Genomic DNA, 7,980 nt, shown 5'->3' on the forward strand with positions numbered 1-7,980 from the left:
TGGTTATTAAGAAATGATGTTTAAGGGCTTGGAGAGATGGCTCAGTGGTAAGAGTGAATGATGTTCTTCCAAAGGTCCTGAGTTCAGTTCCCAACACTCACATTGGGCTACTCACAACCACCCGTAACTCCAGCTCCAGGGGATCTGGCATCCTCTTCTGGCTTCCAAGAGCATCTGCACGTATGTGCACACACACACACACACACACACACACACACACACACACACTTAAAAAAAATTTAAGAGGTGTAAACTGAGCCAGGCAGTGGTGGTGCACGCCTTTAATCCCAGCACTCAGGAGGCAGAGGCAGGCCAATCTCTGTAAGTTCGAGGCCAGCCTGGTCTACAGAGCTAATTCCAGCTATTACGCAGAGAAACCCTGTCTCAAAAAACAAACAAAAAATAAAATAAAATAAAAGAGGTATAAGCTGGGAAGGGTGGTGTATACCTGTAATCCCAGCACTCAGGAAACTGAAGTAGGAGGATCATGAATTGGAGGCCAGCCTGGGCTACATAGAGAGAACCTGTCCCAAAATAGAGGTGGGGTGTTTTCCTACAGCACACAGTTTGAGAAGCTGGAAGTCCAAGAGTGGCGCAGCTCACAGGCACCGTGGCATCCAGTAATGCTGTGGAAAGGCCCCGGGGAAAAGATCACCGGAGGAGACTGCAAGCAGAGAACGGGCAGGGGCTAGCCTTGCCCTTTTGGAATAGTCACTCTTGGGTCCCACCAGTGCTTAGTGATTCCTCTTGTACTGGTAGTTCTATGTCAATTTCACACAAGTCAGGGCCATTTGGGATGTGGGAACTTTGAGAAAACGCCTCCATCAGACTGACCTGTGGGCAAGCCTATGGGGCATTTTCTTGATTGAGGACTGATGTAGGAGGGCCCGGCTCACTGTGGGCAGTGCCACCCCGGACAGGTGGGCCTGGCTGCTATTATAAGAACAGGTTGGGCAAGCCATGCAGATCAAGCTAGTAAGCAGCATCGCTCCGTGGCCTGTTTCAGTTCCTGACTCCAGGTCCCTGCCCTGACTTCCCTCAGTGACAGAGCGTGAACTGGAAGTTGTAAGCTGAAATGAACCCTTTCCTCCCTAGGTCGCTTTTGGTCATGCTGTCCTATCAATCACACCAATAGGAACCTTAACTAAGACGCCTTCCTTCCAAGCACCAGCACCCCAAAACCCTTGCTCTAGGCTCTTGATGACCAAGTTTCCAAGGAGCCACAAAGGGGCTCACCAGATGTAAACTACAGAGGAACACCAGGGCCAGTGCTGTGTGGCAGAGGGTGTAAGTCGGGGCCCTTCACACTGGGTACCCGACATCTCTATTGCCATGAGACCCTAATGCCCTCAACTGGCGGGGGAGGGGTTCCCAGTCTTGGCTTTTCAGCCTCCAGAAAACCTTCTCTCTCTTCACTCCTGTGTTCACATTGTTTAAAAAACAGGAAGGCCAGGTCCCATGTAGCCCAGGCTAGCTCAAACTCACTATGTAGCTGAGGATGACCTTAAGCCCTGATCCTCCTGTCTCAGCCTCTTGGGTGCTGGAATGATGGACATAAAGCCACCCCTGCCTTTTCTGCTGAGACAGCATCTCTCTGCATATGTGACAGTCACTCTTCTCACTGCCGTGACAGAACTCTTGATGTAACTGAAGGGAAGGTTTATGCTGGCTTTATGGTTATTGGGGGGACACGGCCCATCATGGTGGGGAGGGCATGGAGGCTGGGTCAGTCAGTCACCGTGGTGGGAGCCTGAACCCAAAGTGCTTCACATCTTGCTGGGTCAGGACGAGCAGAGAGAACCAAACCGGAAGCAGAGCCCAGCAGTGACCGTCACCCCCAGCCATCACCCTCAGCTGCCACCCCGGGTGAACTCTGTCCTCCAGCTAGGCTTCCTACCCCAATGTCCCATAGCCTCTGGGACCAGCACCACTAGCTGGGAACCATGAATTCAGATGCAGGAGACTGGGGGGGGGGGGGGGGGCGCGGGAACGACATTTGAGATTCAAATCATGGCTGTAGCCCAGGCTGGCCTAGAACAAACCATCCTCCTGCCTGGGGCACCTCCACATCCGGCTTTCTTCTTCTCTTCGGCCTACAGAACTCTGCACTTAGCTGCAGCAGCGGGCTCTGTGCGTGGGAACGCTGGCAGCCAAGCAGGGAGTAACGTGCAGTCTCTTTCTCACGCGAGCTCCTCCTCAAGTGCAAACGCTGCCGTGATTAACTCGCCGCCATGGGGGCTGTGAAGGCCATTAATTTTACATTCCGAGTAATTGTTGGGAAGGTTCAAACAGTGGTGTGCGTGGGGAGATGAATTTTTGGTTTCTGCATAAAAAGCCATGGTATTACAATAATGCCAGTTACTCAAGGAGCTCCTGGTCTGCCCGAGGGCTGCAAAACAAACCGCCCAAACCTAGCAGGGGGTAACAGCCCGTCTATTAGGCTCACTGGTTCCATGGCACGCAAGGCTGGCCAGGGATAGCTGTGTCTGCTCCATGGTGTGCTGCGCTTGGCCAGCAACGGAAAGGACGGAAGGACGTGGTGAGTGAGGGACTATGGAGACTTCTTGGCCCATAACCTGTGTCTAGGCTGGAAGGCTGGCCTCCACTGGGACCACTAGCTCATCTTCTGAGTGGCTTGAGGTCTCTCCCATCATGGCTGCCTCGGGACATTTGCACTTCTTACAAGCGAGCCAGGGCTCCAGGGTGAGTATTTCAGAAGCGTCTGCCTTTTCTAACTTTGTTTTTGCTTGGTTTTTTGTTTTTTTGAGATAAGGTTTCTCTGTATAGCCCTGGCTGTCCTGGAACTCACTCTGTAGACCAGGCTGGCCTCGAACTCAGAGATCCGCCTGCCTCTGCCTCTCGAGTGCTGGGATTAAAGGCGCCCAGCCTTGTTTTTGCTTTTCGGTCAGTCAGTGCTATTGTCAATCTGTCTGAACCCTAGGGGGCAGGGACAAATACTCTGCCTTTCAGTAGGGAAGACATCAGAGTTGGGGGCCATTGTTTTAGAACAGCCGTTGGATCCAGTTGGCAGCTGACAGAGCAGAGAAATGGGCTCTCTTTAAAGAATCCACTCATGTTGACAATGATGATGAACTATCACTGCCAAGTGCAAGGCTCTGGGTTCAATTCCCTGTAGAAGTAACTGTCTTATTAAATAAGGAACACAGAGCCAATGCAGAGATGAAAGCCCAAGAGGTCAGAGCTAAGAGCCTTACCCTTCCTGCTGCAGCTATCCTCTTCAGCCAAGAGACCTACTTCCTGTGTGTTTGTCTTTATGTAGACTTTCTGTTCTGCCTTCTCATTGGTTGTAAACCCAACCACATGACTGCCTCGTCACTGCCTGTCTGTATAGACCTCCAGATCTTCTATGGTTGGTATTGAGATTAAAGCCGTGTGTCTCCATGCTGGCTGTATCCTTGAACACACAGAGATTCGCCTAGCTCTGCCTCCCAAGAGCTGGGATTAAAAGCATGCACCACCACCGCCCAGTTTCTGCTATGACTTGCTATAGCTCTGACCCCCAGGCAACTTTATTTATTAACATACAAATAAAATCACATTTCAGTACAAATAAAATATCACCATAATTCCCAGTACCAAACCAAACCAAACCAAGGACCTGGACCTGTGAGAAGACTGCCCAGCAGGGAGAGGGGCTTGCTGCCGAGCCTGGTGATTGATGTTTGATCCCCAGGACTCATGATGGAAGGAGAGAACCAACTCCGTTCTTTGAGATGTCCTCTGACCTCCATATATGCATACCATGACTTAAACATGCACACGTGCGCACATACACACACACACACAGAAATAAAATGTAATAAAATTTAAAATAATTTTAAGATTAAATATCATACTAGGTATGTAGCAATGGATGGGGAGGGTCATATCACCCTCATGAGACCCTCCGCTAAGATTTAAGTCACCACTCCCTCCTGCCCTTCTGGTGCTGATACTGGAGAAGGAGCGGGAAGTTGACTGAGAATGAACTTTTTTGGGGTGCAGCGGCTCTGAGTTGCCCACGCTCCTGTTAGTAACCCTAATAAAAGTATTTCCTGGCTGGCTGGGCTGGAGGGAAACTTTCCTTGGCCCGTCATCTTCCTTCCTGTTTGGAGTGGACAAACAAACATTTCTTTCAGCTCTCCCCAGGAAAATCACAAGACGCAAGCAGCTGAACACACCAGGCCTCATCACACCTGTGGCCTTGAACCTGACAGCCAACTTACCCACACTCCCCCAATCCACTCGTGCCCTCTCCCCCAACTCCAGGCCACCCTGTCACTGCCCCTGAATCCCTGCGCCAATGCTTTCTTTTCTACATCTTTGGTTCTCAAGAGGCCATCCCTGACCATCAGTGTCACGGGAAGCTGTAGAGATGCATAGCAGTGGGGCCTGCCCTGACTGCCCTTCTGGGGAAGTGCCAGCCAGTCCTAAGAGAGCCACAGATCTGAGTCCGTGTCCTAGTTACGTGTCTATTTTATAATAAGACACCATGACCACGGCAACTTATAAAAAACATTTAATTCTTTAATTCGTAGCTTACAGTTCTGGAGGGTCAGAGTTCTTGACCATCATGGTGGGGAGCATGGCAGCCATCAGGCAGGCAAGGCGCTGGGGCAGCAGCTGAGTGCTTACATCCTGATCCAAAAGTAGGAGGTAGAGAGAGCTAACTGGGGATGGCATGGTGTGTTTTAGTTTCTTTTCCAAGGTTTGTTTTATTTGTGTGTGTGTGTGTGTGTGTGTGTGTGTGTGTGTGTGTGTGTGTGTGTGCCAGAATGGAATCCAAGACCTTGTATATAACTAGGTAAGCAAGTGCTTTACCACTGAGCTACATTCCCCACCAAAAACTTTCTTGACAAGTTCCCCCTTCCCCCATTTCCAATCTCCTCAGTTCACATCCTGACTGACAGATACAAGTAAAGCCAGTTCAGGGCACAGCATCCACCTAAGGAGGCAGGGTCACACCCCAAAGGTTCTAGGGGATTACGGTGGTTTGCATTCATTGTCCCCATGCTTGGTCCCCAGTGGATAACAGTGTTTGGGTGGGTTTAGGAGGTGTGGCATTGTTGGAGGAAGTATGTTACTGGGGGCAGGCTTTGAGGTTTCAAAAAACTATGCCCTGTTTCCGGCAATATGGCCTTTGTTTCCTCTTTGCAGTTTGAGATACAAGGTCTCAGCTGCTGCCCAAGCCGCCATTCTGGCCCCTGTTGTCATGTCATGCTGTCCCCACCATTATGGACCCTAACCCTTTAGAACCCCAAGCCCCAAATTCATCCTTGGCCGTGGTGGGTTTTTTCTTTTTAAGATTTATTTATTTATTTATTATGTATACAGTGTTCTGCCTGCATGCCAGAAGAGGGCGCCAGATCTCATTACAGATGGTTGTGAGCCACCATGTGGTTTCTGGGAATTGAACTCAGGACCTCTGGAAGAGCAGCCAGTGCTCTTAACCTCCGAGCCATCTCTCCAGCCTGGTCATGGTGTTTTATTGCAGTACAGAAAAGAAACTAAGATGGGGTGTCTCAGTCCCAGTCCCAGGAGTCTGGACAGACTCATCCTCTACATTTGATTGGTGGCTTTATGCACGCCCACCTCAGTGCCTTGAGGAGAGGGTGTGGTAGGGTACTTGCCCTGGATTTCACCCTGCCCACTGCTTTCTCCCACTTAGACTGTTTACTGGTTGGCTTCCCTCATGAATGCTGGTGGGATTTCAGCCCTGTCTCCTTCAAGAACTCCAACTGAGCCGTTATCAGCCCCGCCCGCCTCGGTGGCTCTGCATTGCTTCGCACCCTACTGGCTCCTCCTACAGACAAAATCTCCCAGAACATCCTTGGCAGTCCCTCAACTTCTGCCTGGCAAGAGAAAGAGTCCTGAGGAAACCCAAACATCAGTTCACAATGTCCCGGCAGCTTTGATTGGCTCCTTCTTGAATCTTTCCTGTAGCCTGGGAACAGGATTCTCCAATTGGTGTCTGCCTGACCCAGGCTTGGCCCTGGGGGTGTGGCCTGGCAGAGGCTGGGATGAGGTTAGTGGTGGCAATAGGTACTGGCCGGTGCCCAAAGGACAAATGTCCACTTCCTGTGTCCTCGTCTTGCTGCCTGGCAATCTTTGTCAAGAGCATTAAGCAGTTTCAGCAGTCACTGTGATCATGATTTTCAGTTCCAAGGATCAAAGCCAGGGCCTTGTGCATGTAAAAGAAGACCTCTACCACTGAGACACACCCCAGCTCCTCACTGGGGGATTCTAGGCAGGGGCTCTACCACTGAGTCACACCCCCAGTCCCTCACTGGGGGATTCTAGGCAGGGACTCTACCACTGAGCCACACCCCAGCTCCTCACTGGGGGATTCTAGGCAGGTGCTTTCGACTAAGCTACATGCCTAACCTTTTTGTGTTTTCTATTTTGAGACCAGACTTGCTAAGTTGTCCCTGCTGGGCATGAACTTCCCATGCTCTCTCCTCAACCTCCAGTGTAGCTGAGATTGCATGTCCACATTGCTAGGACCGGCTCTGCTGTTGTCTTTTTTTTCTTTTTTTTTCTTTTTTTTGGCAGTGTCCCAAACTATGCAGCTCAGACTTGCCTTGATCTTATATCCCCCTGCCTCAGCCTATCCCAAGTCCTGGGATTGCTGTTCATCCATTCTCCTTCAAGGTAAGGAATGTCTCTACTTGCCTGTGCAGCATTGAGGAAAACCCAGATCCCAAAGCCAGACTGCCTTGATGAGAACCCAGTTCCACCACTTTCTGTGTGCCCCTGGGAAAGTCGCTGAACACTTCTGTGCTCTGTACCCTTTCAAATAAAAAAATAAAAATAAAAATGTCAAGAGTGAGGCTGTCACACCAACCTGTGCAGTTGTGAGAGTCAACCAATGAAGATCCACACAGCCTGTCAATCAAGGGCTCACTGTGGGTGGGAATGACACTCTGGGGGAAGAGCAGACACTGAGGCACAGGTAGAAGCCAGGCACGCCTGCGCACTCAAGTCTCCCACCACTAGACGGGGGACAGGAAACACAGCACTGCCCACAGTTTAATCCTGCCGCATCGGATGCAGCTGCCAGTCACAGTAACTCTAAACAGTGGCAGCCTGGGGTGGCAGCCAAGGCCTGTTAGCCTAGCACTCAGGCAGGAGGATTGAGTTCACTCTAGTCTGGGCTATACAGCAAAATCTTACCTCAAGGAAACAAACAAAAATTGAGTGTGAAATAGCTCCAGGAAATGTGAGGTTTCTCAGCCCCTAAAGACACAGGGCCTGCCCTGCCTACTGGGGGCTGGTGGCCACGGTGCTGGGTGGCACACACTGGGAGACCTGCCCAGGTAGCCAAACAGGCAGACTGCAAAACCTAACATCTAATGAATGGCTCCTCCCGCTGAGACAGGATAAAAACTGTTCGGGACTTTGGCCTGAGGTTCTTAACTGTTTCCAACACGGCACAGGGAGCTGCAGTGGCTGGCAGTGAGGGCTGGCCAGGACAGAGGCCTGGAGGTGGCCCTGCTGAGAGACCCTGTGATCTCCCAGCTGCTGGCAGGCCACTGGATGTGTGGAGTCTTTCAGGGACAGGCCCCATGCGAAGCAGCGCACGGAGGTCCTGTTTGTTTCTTTTCTTTTCATTTAGTTGTGATGATAGGTTACTTACTTTTTTGCTTGTTTATTTTTGCAGCCCTGAGGGCAGAATGCAGACCTCCTGCACGCTAGGCAAGGGAGCCACTGCTGAGCCACACCCCAGCCCTGGAGAGCTAACAAACAGCTTCAGGCCCTTCTCAGTGCCCCTGGCACAAGAACCCTGTGGCCACCATCACCACCATCTCCATCACTCCATCACCACTACCACAACCATCGCAACCTCCACCATCATCACCACCATCATCGCCACCATCATCGTGACCCCCAGTACGTCCATCATTATCCCCATCACATGGCTACCACATCTTCACAGCAGTGCCTCTCTGCTCCTAGGGTACCCTTCTGGTAGGAAATGCC

This window comes from Peromyscus californicus, unplaced genomic scaffold, assembly GCF_007827085.1.
Source record: "Peromyscus californicus insignis strain IS unplaced genomic scaffold, ASM782708v3 Scaffold_4__1_contigs__length_199733344, whole genome shotgun sequence".
NCBI classification, from domain to species: Eukaryota; Metazoa; Chordata; class Mammalia; order Rodentia; family Cricetidae; genus Peromyscus; species Peromyscus californicus.